General features: G+C 45.3%; 1 protein-coding gene across 1 annotated transcript in view; it reads left to right on the top strand.

Moving 5' to 3' along the window:
• CSNK2A2 (casein kinase 2 alpha 2) overlaps window positions 1–2,867 on the top strand; it is a 162,132-nt gene extending 159,265 nt beyond the window's left edge. The window contains exon 13 of the mRNA XM_063140887.1: window positions 2,444–2,867. The gene's annotated coding sequence lies outside the window, so the exon portion shown is untranslated. The remainder of the gene's footprint in view (window positions 1–2,443) is intronic.
• Window positions 2,868–12,975: the final 10,108 nt, after the last annotated feature.

Here is a 12,975-nt window from a genome sequence, read left to right as displayed (position 1 = left end):
ATTATTGGGTGTAAAAGACCAGGTTCAACTCCCAACTCGGTGGTTGAGTGTGGGTTGTACTCTTCACTATGGATCCCAGTTTGAGACCTCGTTTCGCAGAGTTGGTAATGGGGTAAATGAGCAAAGGCAGTCCCTGAGCCTTGTGGAAAGGGTGGGTTATGCCTTGGATACGATGCATCCACCTCCTCTTGAGATGCATTTTTTTACCTTTTATTTCTGGCCACGTGAGTTAACTACTTTCAAACAAAGTTTATACCAAACTGCTTTAATGCTCAGTTAGCAAAAGGATGGTTGGAGTCTTCTTGTAGCTTCTAATCACTCTTTTCCTAATCATTGCTCATCCTTATTTAAACCATGCATCTCCTGCCACCTCACTGTTTGGGGTTGTGGGTGGGGAAAATAAGATTTTGTTGCAATTTTAAATTTAGTTTTTAAAAATGGAAATAGTTCAAACTTTTATTCAGTTTACAGAGTGGAGTTTATGGTACAGAACCTTGTTTCCTTGGTACTTAAATGCTCTTTGTTTCAATGCAGAAAGTATGAAACTATGTCCTGCTGCAGAAGGTTTGCTTTCTGCTGTGTATAATTTTAATTTACAGTGCAATCCTATGCCTTTTTACTCAGAAGTAAGTTTCACTGTGTTCCATGGGGTAAGTGTGCATAGGACTGCAGCCTTAAATGCTTTAAAAAATTCTTTTTTATACATACATATTTCCTTAACTGCATCTGTCTTTAGGAAAAGCCAATGTCCAGTTCAAACCCGGGTAAGGCCTCTTTGCATAATAATTGGCATATTGGCAGAATGGGGGGCAGTTATGTTGACTTTTAGTTGTGCTAACTTTATCTGAAATGTCATCAACAGTTAGTGAAACATAGAATAATTTGAATGAAGCACCCAATCCTCCATCCTCCTCAGTTCTTGGACCCAAAGATATTGGATGGCTTCTAAGCATAAATAAGATTTTACTCTACTTATGATGAATGAGGGTGTGGGTCTTTTCTTCTGGAGATTGAAGTGGTTGATGTAAGATGGAGGGTTGAGGCTGAAAAAGAATGAGAGGCTTGCCTAAAGCCACAGGTAGAGGAGAAATTTGAACAGGAGCTCCCTGCTTCGTAGCTCAGTCTTTCAGCCACTTGGCTACACCAACTCTGAACGCCCAAACACCGACACCAGGCATTGGACATGGCGGCCACATTGACCTTTGTCTTCCACTGTGGAGTTTTGGGCACATGCTTGTTACCCTTTAGTTCTGTGGCAACCAGGCTTTTCAGCCAGTGTGCGCTACAGTGTGTACTGCCTCTTACCAGTTAAGCCAGGAAACAGGTTCTGGTGCTCTCCAGATGTGTTGGACTGCAACTTCCAGAACTGGCCATGCTGGAGGCATCACTTCTAGAGGGTGTCAGATAGGGAAAGGCTGCTCTAGGAAGAGCTGTGTCTAATCTGTGATTTAAAAAAAAAAAGAAACAGCAAGAAACTCCGTAAGCTTGCTTGTTTAGTTTCTCTTCTCTTGAGGGGCCAGGACTGCAGGGCACTAAATCCTCGTCTCTAGAAATCTTATTCAGCAGCTTCCCTGGCTTTGGACTCCTCAACAGGTGTTGACTGCCCACAGTTTCAAGCATTTCTTGGCAGCCATAAGGGCTAAAAATTTGTATGCACCCTCATAGAATCCTAGAATCGTGGCGTTGGAAGGGACCTGTAAGGCTATAGAGTCCAACCCCCTGCTCAATGCAGGAATCCGCCTTAAAGCTTCCCTGACAGATGGTTGTCTAGCTGCCTCTTGAATTCCTCCCTCCCCCTTCAAACGAAACTAAGAGTCTCTGGGAACTGAAATCTGTGCTTATCTGATTTGCTTCTGCAGAATTTGCAATGTATGTACAGCCTTGTCTCTAGGTGGCTGCAGGCTTTCCTCTAAACTGGCTGGAGGAGCTAACCAAAGGGAATTGAAAATCTAGCAGAAGTAGCTGGATTCTTCCTTACATATACTGTGGTGTGTCAGGAGTGCACGCCTCTTCCCTCTTCTGTCTCCATCAGGTTGGCTAATTTTCAGAGAAGAAGGTGAAGGAGGTGCATTCTGTTCTTATATGGGACAAAATACGTGAGGTGGAATGCCAGTCTGAGCATTCATCTTGCTCTAATTTATTTACTTTTTGTTTGTTTGCTGCCCCTCACTTACGTTCTGCCATATTCAGAGCCAACCCTAGATCACCACCTCAGACTTGGCACAGGTCTACTTGCGGCATGGTCTCTTCTTCACAGAAGGAGAAGTCCAAGCAGACAGGTTGGCTCACCACATTGGAGACATCAGTGGAATGTGGCAGGGGTTTGTCCAGATGTGCCCAGTTGCCTCTAGCCCTCGTTCATTGTACTATCTAACCATTCTGGCTACGCAATGCCTTCCAACGCCAGCTTTGCATTTGATGCTTGCTTCCCCTCTCTCCCTAGGTCTGTCTGATGCTGTTCCTCCCAATTTTCCATAAGCAGAACAAGAACCGAATCAAACGTCTTAAGTCCGCTTGTGTACAGAGATGGTGGTGTGCAGCTTCCAGATGTCATCCCAGTGGCAGGTTATGGAGCAAGGACTGCAACGGCGGCAGCTGATGGCACTCGGCAGCATATAAAAACACAAACCTTAATTTCTGCTTTTGACTTCCTGTTGACCTCTTCCTGACCAAGAAAGCATGGAAAATGTGAAGGGTATGCAACACCGTTGTTGGCTCAGGTGGCTTCCCTGAACCCGGCCCACTGTATGGTGTCCTCACAAACTGCCTCCTATTTTGTAGGCTGGGGGAGGGGCGAGGCTCTGTGGCATGATGGACAGTTCTATATTAAAATAATTATATATTATTGAATAAAAATTTTAAGTAAATTTATGGAGAGTCTTAACTTAAAACTGGGAGGAGTCCTGCAGTGAGGGCTGCTGCTGTGGAACGAGCAAAACTCAGTTGGGGATGTGTTTAAGCCCTTCATGGTCTTGCACTACAGAAACATCACCTTTTTCTTGACAACTGTCATTGAGTTTGAAAGTAAGTAAAGCACTGAAAAAAGAGCAATGACATTTCCTATTAATTCTTTCATAGGATAATGAAAACCATCTCTCTAGAATCCCCCCTTCCAATATCGCCATCAATATGGCATTGGAAAATATGCTGATAATTACAGGCTCATTATCCAAAGCAGAAAGCAAAAGAGAAAATTAAAGGGACTGGGTGGAAGAAGGGAATTGGGAGAGAAACAGGAGAAAGACAGCTGGAGGGCTACTCATATGGCACAATGGACCAGTTCACACAGCATGACCTTCTCAAGGGTTGTTTAAATGATGGATAGTCATGAACGAGTGGGAGCAAGTGAGCGTCCTGGCTCCCTCCCACCCACTCTTGCTTAGCTAAACAATCCAGTGATGCGCCATCCCTGGGTTGTTGATTGTGATGTCCGAAACCAGAATTATGGATTACTGGGGGTGAGACAACCCAGAGCTGTAACCCAAGAACCAAACCATGGGTTGTCTCACCCCCATCAACCCAGAATACCTAATTCAGATATCCCGATCCACATTCCAGGGATATTTAGTTCCACCAGGCTGCAGCGGGAGCGACAGGGTGGCAAAGCAGTTTGGTCTCGCTTATTCATCAGTACTCATGGTTTAAGCAGCCCATGGGTAGTCATGCTGTGCAAACCAAGTCATGTTTTCTCTGAAAATCTAAAAACCGTCCTCACTTTTGCTCAAGGGTGTCTAGCATGAATCCTTCATTTTTAAAATACAGTGTTTCAGTTGACAAACTGCCTGAACTACATTCAATACAAGGAAATCCATGACTGATCTCTTGCCATGTTTTTCTGTTAGGACAGGAGTGGACAGCCTGTGGTTCGCCAGATGTTTTGGCCTATAGCTCCCATTAGCCTTAGCAAAGGATGATGGGAGTTGTAGGCCCAAGCAATCTGGAGGGCCACACATTGCCCAAGGTGAGCTGCAGCTGTGGTCCTGACCAAAGGGCTCCTTTGCTTTGTGTGCTGTTTTGACAATTGCTCTGCATGAACTACTTTCCAACCTGGGGGTGGGGGATACAAAACCCCGTCTTCCCACTGCTACTGGTGTACATAAATTCATTGCCCCATGCCTACATTTCTCTAAAAAAAACGGGGGGGCATGATAAATCTTCTGGAGTCATTGTGTAGTTCACCACCCCAGAAAGCTCACAGCTCCATGACAGCATCTGTGGAGAAATTGGTAGTGATGTAGAAGTAGTATCCTAGCAATGAAAATGCCAGGCAATCTGGCGATTTGGTAGTACCTGAACCATAACCTGTTGTCAGCGTCCAGTTTTGGAAGGCTGCCTCCCTTGACTGGAATGTTGGAATGGATTGTGCCCAGTACTGGAAAACGATCAGAAGGTACATCAGCCTTCCCCACCTGGTGCCCTCCTGATGTTTTTTGGACTAGAATTTCATCATCCATTGGCCATGCTGGTTGGGGCTGATGGGAAGTGTAGTCCAAAACATCTGGAGGGCACTCGGTTGGGGAATGCCGAGCTTAGACAGGTCACTGCGGTGCAAAACTGCTTCTGAGGTTTGGCTCACAGGCTATACTGTACTTCACTTTGGGGGCCTTTTCTGTCCATATGGGTGAAGGAATGGATAAGCTGTGCTTAGCCAGGCTGGAAAGTCTGCTCTATTCCTCTCCATCTCATGCTCTAGGAAAGACGTGGTCCTGATTGCCTTCTCCGTCTTGAAAGAAAGGGAATTCCAGCAAGTATCAGATATACCTTTTCTCTCAAGACTGGAGAAGGCAATCAGGACCACGTCTTTCCTTGAGCATGTGGTGGAGAGGAATAGAGCAGACTTTCCACCCTGGCTTAAGCACAGCTTATCCATTCTTTCAGCATAGTACTGACCATCTTGGATCACAATAGAATTTTAGCCAGTGGCTTCATTTAGATGTTGAGAATAATAATAATAAGCTGGAATTCTATGGCATCCCATAAGCCATGCAGTGGAACAGTACTCCAACACCATTTTCTAGGACCTACCCCCCAGAAAAATCTGCCACCTAAGAACTCCCTCACCCCTCCTTGCAAAGCAGCCCTGAAGCCTGCTGTGGCTGATGGCATTACACGTCACTGAAAGAGGCATGGTGGCCACACTTCCCATGTCCGTCCATCTCTTATTATTATTATTATTATTATTATTATTATTATTATTATTATTATTATTATTTATTTATTTATTTATATAGCACCATCAATGTACATGGTGCTGTACAGAGTAAAACAGTAAATAGCAAGACTCTGCTGCATAGGCTTACATTCTAATAAAATCATAATGAAACAATAAGGAGGGGAAGAGAATGCAAACAGGCACAGGGTAGGGTAAAACTAACAGTATAAAGTCTGCACAACAAGTTTTAAAAGCTTTAGGAAAAAGAAAAGTTTTTAGTTGAGCTTTAAAAGCTGCGATTGAACTTGTAGTTCTCAAATGTTCTGGAAGAGCGTTCCAGGCGTAAGGGGCAGCAGAAGAAAATGGACGGAGCCGAGCAAGGGAAGTAGAGGCCCTTGGGCAGGCGAGAAACATGGCATCAGAGGAGCGAAGAGCACGAGCGGGGCAATAGTGTGAGATGAGAGAAGAGATAGGAAGGAGCTAGACCGTGAAAAGCTTTGAAGGTTAACAGGAGAAGTTTATATTGGATTCTGAAGTGAATTGGAAGCCAATGAAGAGATTTCAGAAGCGGAGTAACATGGTCAGAGCGGCGAGCCAAGAAGATGATCTTTGCGGCAGAGTGGTGAACAGAAAACAACGGACTGATGTGAGAAGAAGGAAGGCCAGAGAGAAGAAGGTTGCAGTAGTCCAACCGTGAAATAACCAGTGCATGAACAAGCGTCTTGGCAGAAGAGACAGACAGAAATGATCGAATCCTGGCAATATTATACAGGAAAAATCGACAAGATTTAGCTACTGCCTCAATATGAGGAATAAAGGAGAGCGAGGAGTCGAATATAAAGCCAAGGCTACGAGCTTCCTTGACCGGAGTAAGCGTAACATCATTGACAGTAAGAGAGAATGAGAGATGAGGAGAAGGTTTAGGAGGAAAAACAAGCAATTCAGTCTTTGCCATATTGAGTTTCAAATGACGATGAAGCAGCCAAGCTGAGATATCTGAAAGACATGCCGAGATACGATCGTGAACATCAGGAGAAAGTTCCGGAGATGACAGATATAGTTGTGTATCATCGGCGTACAGATGATATTGGAGGCCATGAGATTGAATAAGCTTGCCCAAGGGCAACATGTATAAGGAAAACAACAACGGGCCAAGCACCGAGCCTTGCGGAACCCCTACTGAAAGGGGAAAGGAGGAAGACGAGCTGCCATTAGCCAACACGCTGAAAGAGCGACCCGCTAGATAGGAGGCAAACCAGTTATAGACAGAGCCACAAAATCCAAGGTCATGAAGGGAATCTAAGAGAAGATCATGATCAACCATGTCAAAGGCTGCAGTTAGATCAAGGAGAATAAGAACGGAATAATGGCCTTTAGACTTGGCAGTAAGGAGATCATTGGTGATCTTAGTAAGGGCTGTTTCGGTGGAATGCAGAGGACGGAATCCAGATTGAAATGGATCCAAAGCAGAGTTACTAGAAAGATAGTCAAGACAGCGAGAGTAGACCGCACGCTCCAGGATCTTTGAAACAAACGGCAACAAAGAGACAGGTCGGTAGTTAGACAGAAATAGCCTATCAAGAGTAGGTTTCTTGAGAATGGGAGAGACTGTAGCATGTTTAAAAGCAGAAGGAAATGAACCAGAGGACAGAGAAAGATTAATAATATGAAGCAAGGAAGGGAGGATAGCAGGAATAAGATTAATAAAGACATGAGAAGGAATCGGATCACGAGAACAAGTGGAAGGCTTCGAAGAGCGCAGTATTGTAGACAGTTCATCCGCTGAGACCGAAGAAAATGCAGAGAAATTTGCAGGAGGAACTGACAGATGAGGAACAGGAACTGGAAGAGGAGCAGAGCTGGCCAGATCAGAGCGGATAGTTTGGATTTTAGCATTGAAAAAAGAGGCAAAGTTATTAGCAGACAGAGAGGCGGGGAGAGATGGCGGATTAGGCTTCAGAAGAGAATTGAAGGATGCAAAGAGCCACTGAGGATGCTTAGCATTTGACTGGATCAGAGTTGAGTAGTACTGCTGTTTGGCTAATGAAATGGCAGAAGAGAAAGAGGAGAGTACAAATTTGTAATGGACAAAGTCCGCCCGGTCCCTGGTCTTACGCCAAAGGCGTTCAGCTGCCCGGGAACAAGAGCGAAGGTAGCGGAGGGAAGAGGTGAGCCACGGTTGGGGTTGAGAAGGGCGAACTATCCGAGTTGTAGATGGAGCAAGATTATCAAGAGTTGAAGATAAGGAGGAATTAAAGAAGGAGACAGCTGAGTCCAAGGAGACAGCCGAAAAGACAGAAGGAAGGGAGGAGGCTAGAGACTGGGAAAAAGCCTCATAATTGATAGATTGCAAGTCACGACAAGAGCGAGAAGCGGGACGTGAAGGAGGAGGATTATGAGTAATATTGAAAGAAACTAGGTGATGATCTGACAACGGAAAGTGAGCAGTAGAAAAGTCCAACACAGAGCAATTCCGAGTGAGAACAAGATCCAGACAGTGTCCAAGGGAATGTGTGGGTGCATCAGACCAAAGCTTAAGATCATAAGAGGAAGATAATGAGCGAAATCGTAGAGCTGCAGCATCTTGAGGGTCATCCACATGAATATTGAAGTCACCCAAGATAAGAGTAGGACAGTTATCAGAGAGGAAAAAGGACAGCCATGAATCAAAATCAGAGATAAATTTTGAGGACGAGCCTGGGGGGCGGTACAGAACTGCAATCCGCAGTCGCAATGGAGCGAAGAGCCTCACCACATGTACCTCAAAGGAGGAGAAGCAATGTGAAGATGGAATGGAAAGAGGCTGGAACTGGCACAAACTAGATAATAAAAGACCCACAAATTGGCACAAATTGCCCAGCTAGAATAATCAAGGCATTTCCTGTTCCAAACAAGGTTGAATCCTAGACCGAAAGGGTCCAGGTAAATCAGCACCATCCAAGAAAACATGGAACTGGGTTGACACCACATGTTTGAGCCTAAAACTGGATATTTTCTACTGGATGGTAATATGAGAATATTGCTCTCTCTTAATGATCTAGTAAAAACCAGCCTTCAAGACAGTCCTTGCTTAGCAGGATCAGCAAGAGATAAATATGGTTGGCCATACTTCTAAAATTTTGCCCACATATCTTCAGATTGGGCAAACTAAATATATATAATAATCTGTTGATACAGAGCCATAAGCATCTAATGAACAATGATTCCAGACTGGAATGGATAGGAGTGATTTATCCTGCAATGTTTTCCACAAATGACAGGATTAAAAAAAATCTATATCCTGTTTCTAGACCAGTCAAGGTGGTTTGCAAAAGGTTCAAAACAAAAACTATAATCGGAGACATAGGAAAACTAAAAACATTAAAAGCCATCACTTTAAAAGCCAAGTTAAAACGATGCATCTTGAGCCCCTTCCTGAATGTAGAAAGAGTGGGACCCTATTACAACTCCAAAAGGAGTGTCTCCAGAGCTGGGGAGCAACACAGGAGAAAGCCCTTTCCCATGTCCCTGACAAGTAGGCCTTTAAGCAAGGGCTTCTTCAAAAGGCCTCTCCTACCAATATTAGTAACCAAGCAGGTTCATACTGAGATAGGTGGTCCCTCAGATAGCCAGGTCCTAGGCTTTAGAGTTCAAAACCAAAACTTTGAATTGAGCCTAGAAAACAATTAGCAACCAGTGTAGATCTTTCAGTAACAAGGGGTTATGATCATGATACCATGCTTCCTTGCACCCAATTGAAGCTTCAAAGATAGATCCATATAGAATATATTGCAATAGTTGAACTGTGATGTAACCAGGGCATCACTGATTAAGGAACAGTTGCAGTTGGTGCACTAGACATAGTTGTGCAAATGTGCTCTTCTCCAAGGACAGCATAGGATCCAGTAGCCCTCCTAAGCTGTGGAACTGATCTTCCAAGAAGAGAAGTTGAATCCTAGTCCCCAAGCCAGGCTTTCTACTCACCAACAGCATTTCTGTCTTTTCTGGATTTAATCTGATCTTGTTCATACTTGTCCAGCCCATTATCAAACTTGGGCAATGTTGAAGGGTGGGATCAGTTGACAAAGCAACAGAATTGCTCTGGTCACTCCAAAGTTATAGCTGTCTAACACAGGAGACAAGACAGAACCCTGTGGAGCACCATAGACCGTGCGGAACAGCAGTCACTTCACACGCTAGGGTGACTATGGCCATAGCTAGATCTAAGGTTTATCCCTGGATCGTCCAGGGGTCAAACCTGTTCATCTAGGTGACACACAGGGGATCCAGTGCTCAGGCAGGGGCGAACCCTGGATGATCCCAGGAGAAACCTTAGGTCTAGCTGTGGCCTATATGAAAAGGAGGACAGGGCTCCTGTATCTTTAACAGTTGTATTGAAAAGGGAATTTCAGCAGGCGTCATTTGTATATATGGAGAACCTGGTGGAATTTCCTGTTCATCACAACAGTGAAAGCTGCAGGAGCTATACTGCAGCTATACTGTGACCATATTTAAAAGAGGACAGGACACCTGCAGCTTTAACTGTTGTGATGAAGAGGGAATTTCACCAGGTTCCCCATATATACAAATGCCACCTGCTGAAATTCCCTTTTCAATACAACTGTTAAAGATACAGGAGCCCTGTCCTCCTTTTCATATGGTCACCACCTTTTGAGAACTGACAAGAGGAACTAGAACCGCAGCGATACAAGGCCCCCAAGGCCCAACCCCACCAGGTGTTCCAGAAGGATACCATGGTGGATAGTCAAAGCTGTTGAAAGGTCCAGAAAAACTAGTAGAGTTGCACTCTCCGCCACCACTCATTCCAGTTCATGTCTTAGGTCATCCACCAAAGCAGTCTCAGCCCCATTGAAATGGGAACGGTATCATCCACTTGTGCCTGGATTTGCAACACTATCTTTTCAATCACCCTGGCCAGAAATTGAATAGTTGAGACTGGCCTATAAATCCCCAGATCTTTAGGATCTAGGACAGATTTCTTTACTAAAGGCCTTATTACTGAACTTTTTGCTAAACCTCCTGAGTACTTTTGATTGGATGTAACATGACAGCTGCATGTAACACAACTCCTGCAGAGTTTCTACTATTTTTCTGTCTCCTGGACCTTCCTATACTTATGTTGATGTACCTAGGCTCTCATTGATACTTCCATTATATTATTATCCCCCCTCTATGTTTACACTTTTATTTCCCTATTTTATTATTGTTACTCTTATAAAAACCAATAAAATATATTTTACAAGCACAGTGCTGGAAGATATACCAAAAAGAAGTAGGAATGCAGAAGCAGCATCTTGGGCAATGGGCATCTTCTATCATTATCCCTCCAGAGCTTTTGTCAGACCCCATTATCAGTGAGAAGCGCCACGAGCTGGTGGCCCCTCCCCAAGGACTGAAACATTGGCTGCTGATTGGCCCTGGTTGCTAACATCCGATGCCCTCAAGTGAGGTGAGGTATCTCCCCTATCATAGAATCATAGAATAGTAGAGTTGGAAGGGGCCTAGAAGGCCATTGAGTCCAAGCCTCTGCTCAGCTGCCTCTTGAAGGCCTCTAGTGCGGGAGAGCTCACAACGTCTTTGGGTCATTGGTTCCATTGTCATACTGCTCTAACAGGAAATTTTTCCTGATGTCCAGCCGGAATCTGGACTAAATGCTCATCATTTATTATTGCTTTACTTTAGACGTTGCGGCGGCGGCGGCGGCATCTAAGGCAGTCTTCCCCAATCGAGTGCCCTCCATCTGTTGGACTGCCAGTTGCAGCATTCCCCAGGCAGCATTGCCAATGGTCATGCTGGCTGGGAATGACAGTCCAACACATTGGTGGGGGAAGACATTTTTCATCATTCCCAACCACAGCCTGCACAACAGATTTATTTATTTTAGTTTTCAAGCATTTGAAAATTAGTCTGCCAGTGCCAATACAGATCTTTTTTTCCTCTTTCAAATATTTATGAATGACTTCTAAAACAATAAAGTGCTCAAACAGCTCTACATACGAAAAGAGGCCCTGTTGTACTACATGAAACACTTTGAGTACTTCTTTAAATGTTTAAATACATATCTATGCACAAGTAAGCCCCACTGGGTTGCCTGGGGCTAATTCCCAGCAAAGTGGCAGCAGCATGAAGGCATCTGTGTGAGGGCGGCCGGCGGGAGGGAGTCCTTCTGCTGCTGGTGAGGGTGTGTGTGTGTTTTGCTAGATGGTCTCAGTCAGGACAACTGGCGCTGGATTTATTTCTGCATTGCTTTCTATAGCTCCCAAAGCAGCCTTCCCCAACCTCTGGATGTGTTCAGGGTAGCTGTAGATGATGGGAGCTGCATCTGGGGGAGGGCACCAGGTTGGGGGAGTTTAGTCCAATGGGATGACAAGGGAGTCCTGCTTTAGCCCAAAAGAAGAGCCCTGCTGGATCAGACTGAGGGTCCATCTAGGCCAGCACTCTGTTCACACAGAGACCAACCAGCTGTCGACCAGAGACCAGTAAAGCAGGGCATGGTGCAGCAGCACTTTCCCACCTACCCATGTTATTATTATTATTATTATTATTTATTTATTTATATAGCGCCATCAATGTACATGGTGCTGTACAGAGTAAAACAGTAAATAGCAAGACCCTGCCGCATAGGCTTACAATCTAATAAAATCATAGTAAAACAATAAGGAGGGGAAGAGAATGCCAACAGGCACAGGGTAGGGTAAAACTAGCAGTATAAAGTCAGAACAAAATCAAGTTTTAAAAGCTTTAGGAAAAAGAAAAGTTTTTAGCTGAGCTTTAAAAGCTGCGATTGAACTTGTAGTTATTATTATTATTATTATTTATTTATATAGCACCATCAATGCACATGGTGCTGTACAGAGTAAAACAGTAAATAGCAAGTTCTCAAATGTTCTCAAATGTTCTGGAAGAGCGTTCCAGGCGTAAGGGGCAGCAGAAGAAAATGGACGAAGCCGAGCAAGGGAAGTAGAGACCCTTGGGCAGGTGAGAAACATGGCATCAGATGAATGAACAGCAGGAGCGGGGCAATAGTGTGAGATGAGAGAGGAAAGATAGGAAGGAGCTAGTTCCCCAGCGACTGGTGTACAGAGGCATACTGCCTCAGATATTGGCGGAAGCACATGGCCATTAAATCCCCCTTTAAAAACATACAAATTGGGGGCCATCACCACATCTTGTGGTAATGAGTTCCATAGTTTAACTCTGCACTGTGTCCTGAATCTCCACCAATCAGCTTCATGGGATGACCCCATAGGGTTCTAGTATTTTGAGAGAGCGAGAGAATGTCTCCCTACCCGCATTCTCCATACCGTGCCTAATTTTGTACACCTCTATCCGGCCTGCCTTTAGCCCAGCCTTCCTCAACCTGGGGCGCTCCAGATGTGTTGGACTACAACTCCCAGAATGCCCCAGCCAGCTACATTTCCCAGGCCATGCAACCTTCGCTCACAGGGGAGACGCTCCAGCCCCTTGGTCGTTTTAGTCGGTAGCCCTCCCTCTGTTTTGAGGCAGCAGCGTCCCCTCTGTCCTTTCCCATATCTATGGCAAATGGGCACCGCGGCCGCCGCCTCCCCCCCCGTTGCCTCGGCAACACGCACGCGTCGCGACAACACACCAAAAGCGAGGGAGAGACAGGAAACGAGTCCCGTCTGCGGAAAGTAGTCCGTCCCTTGGCGACAGGGGCGGCGCTTCGACGGCCCTTTGCGCGCACGCGCGAGGGAGGGAGGCGGTGGTTCTTTGGCTTCGCCTCGCGGCCGTGCGGAGCGCTCTTGACTGACGGCGTCGCGCGTGTCTGGCTTGAGCGCGTGTCCTTCCGCCGCAGGGGCAGC

This window comes from Elgaria multicarinata, chromosome 14 (genome assembly GCF_023053635.1).
Source record: "Elgaria multicarinata webbii isolate HBS135686 ecotype San Diego chromosome 14, rElgMul1.1.pri, whole genome shotgun sequence".
In the NCBI taxonomy this organism is placed as follows: Eukaryota; Metazoa; Chordata; class Lepidosauria; order Squamata; family Anguidae; genus Elgaria; species Elgaria multicarinata.
The sequence above is the reverse complement of the archived record's forward strand: the minus strand, read 5'-3'. Positions and strand labels throughout refer to the sequence as shown.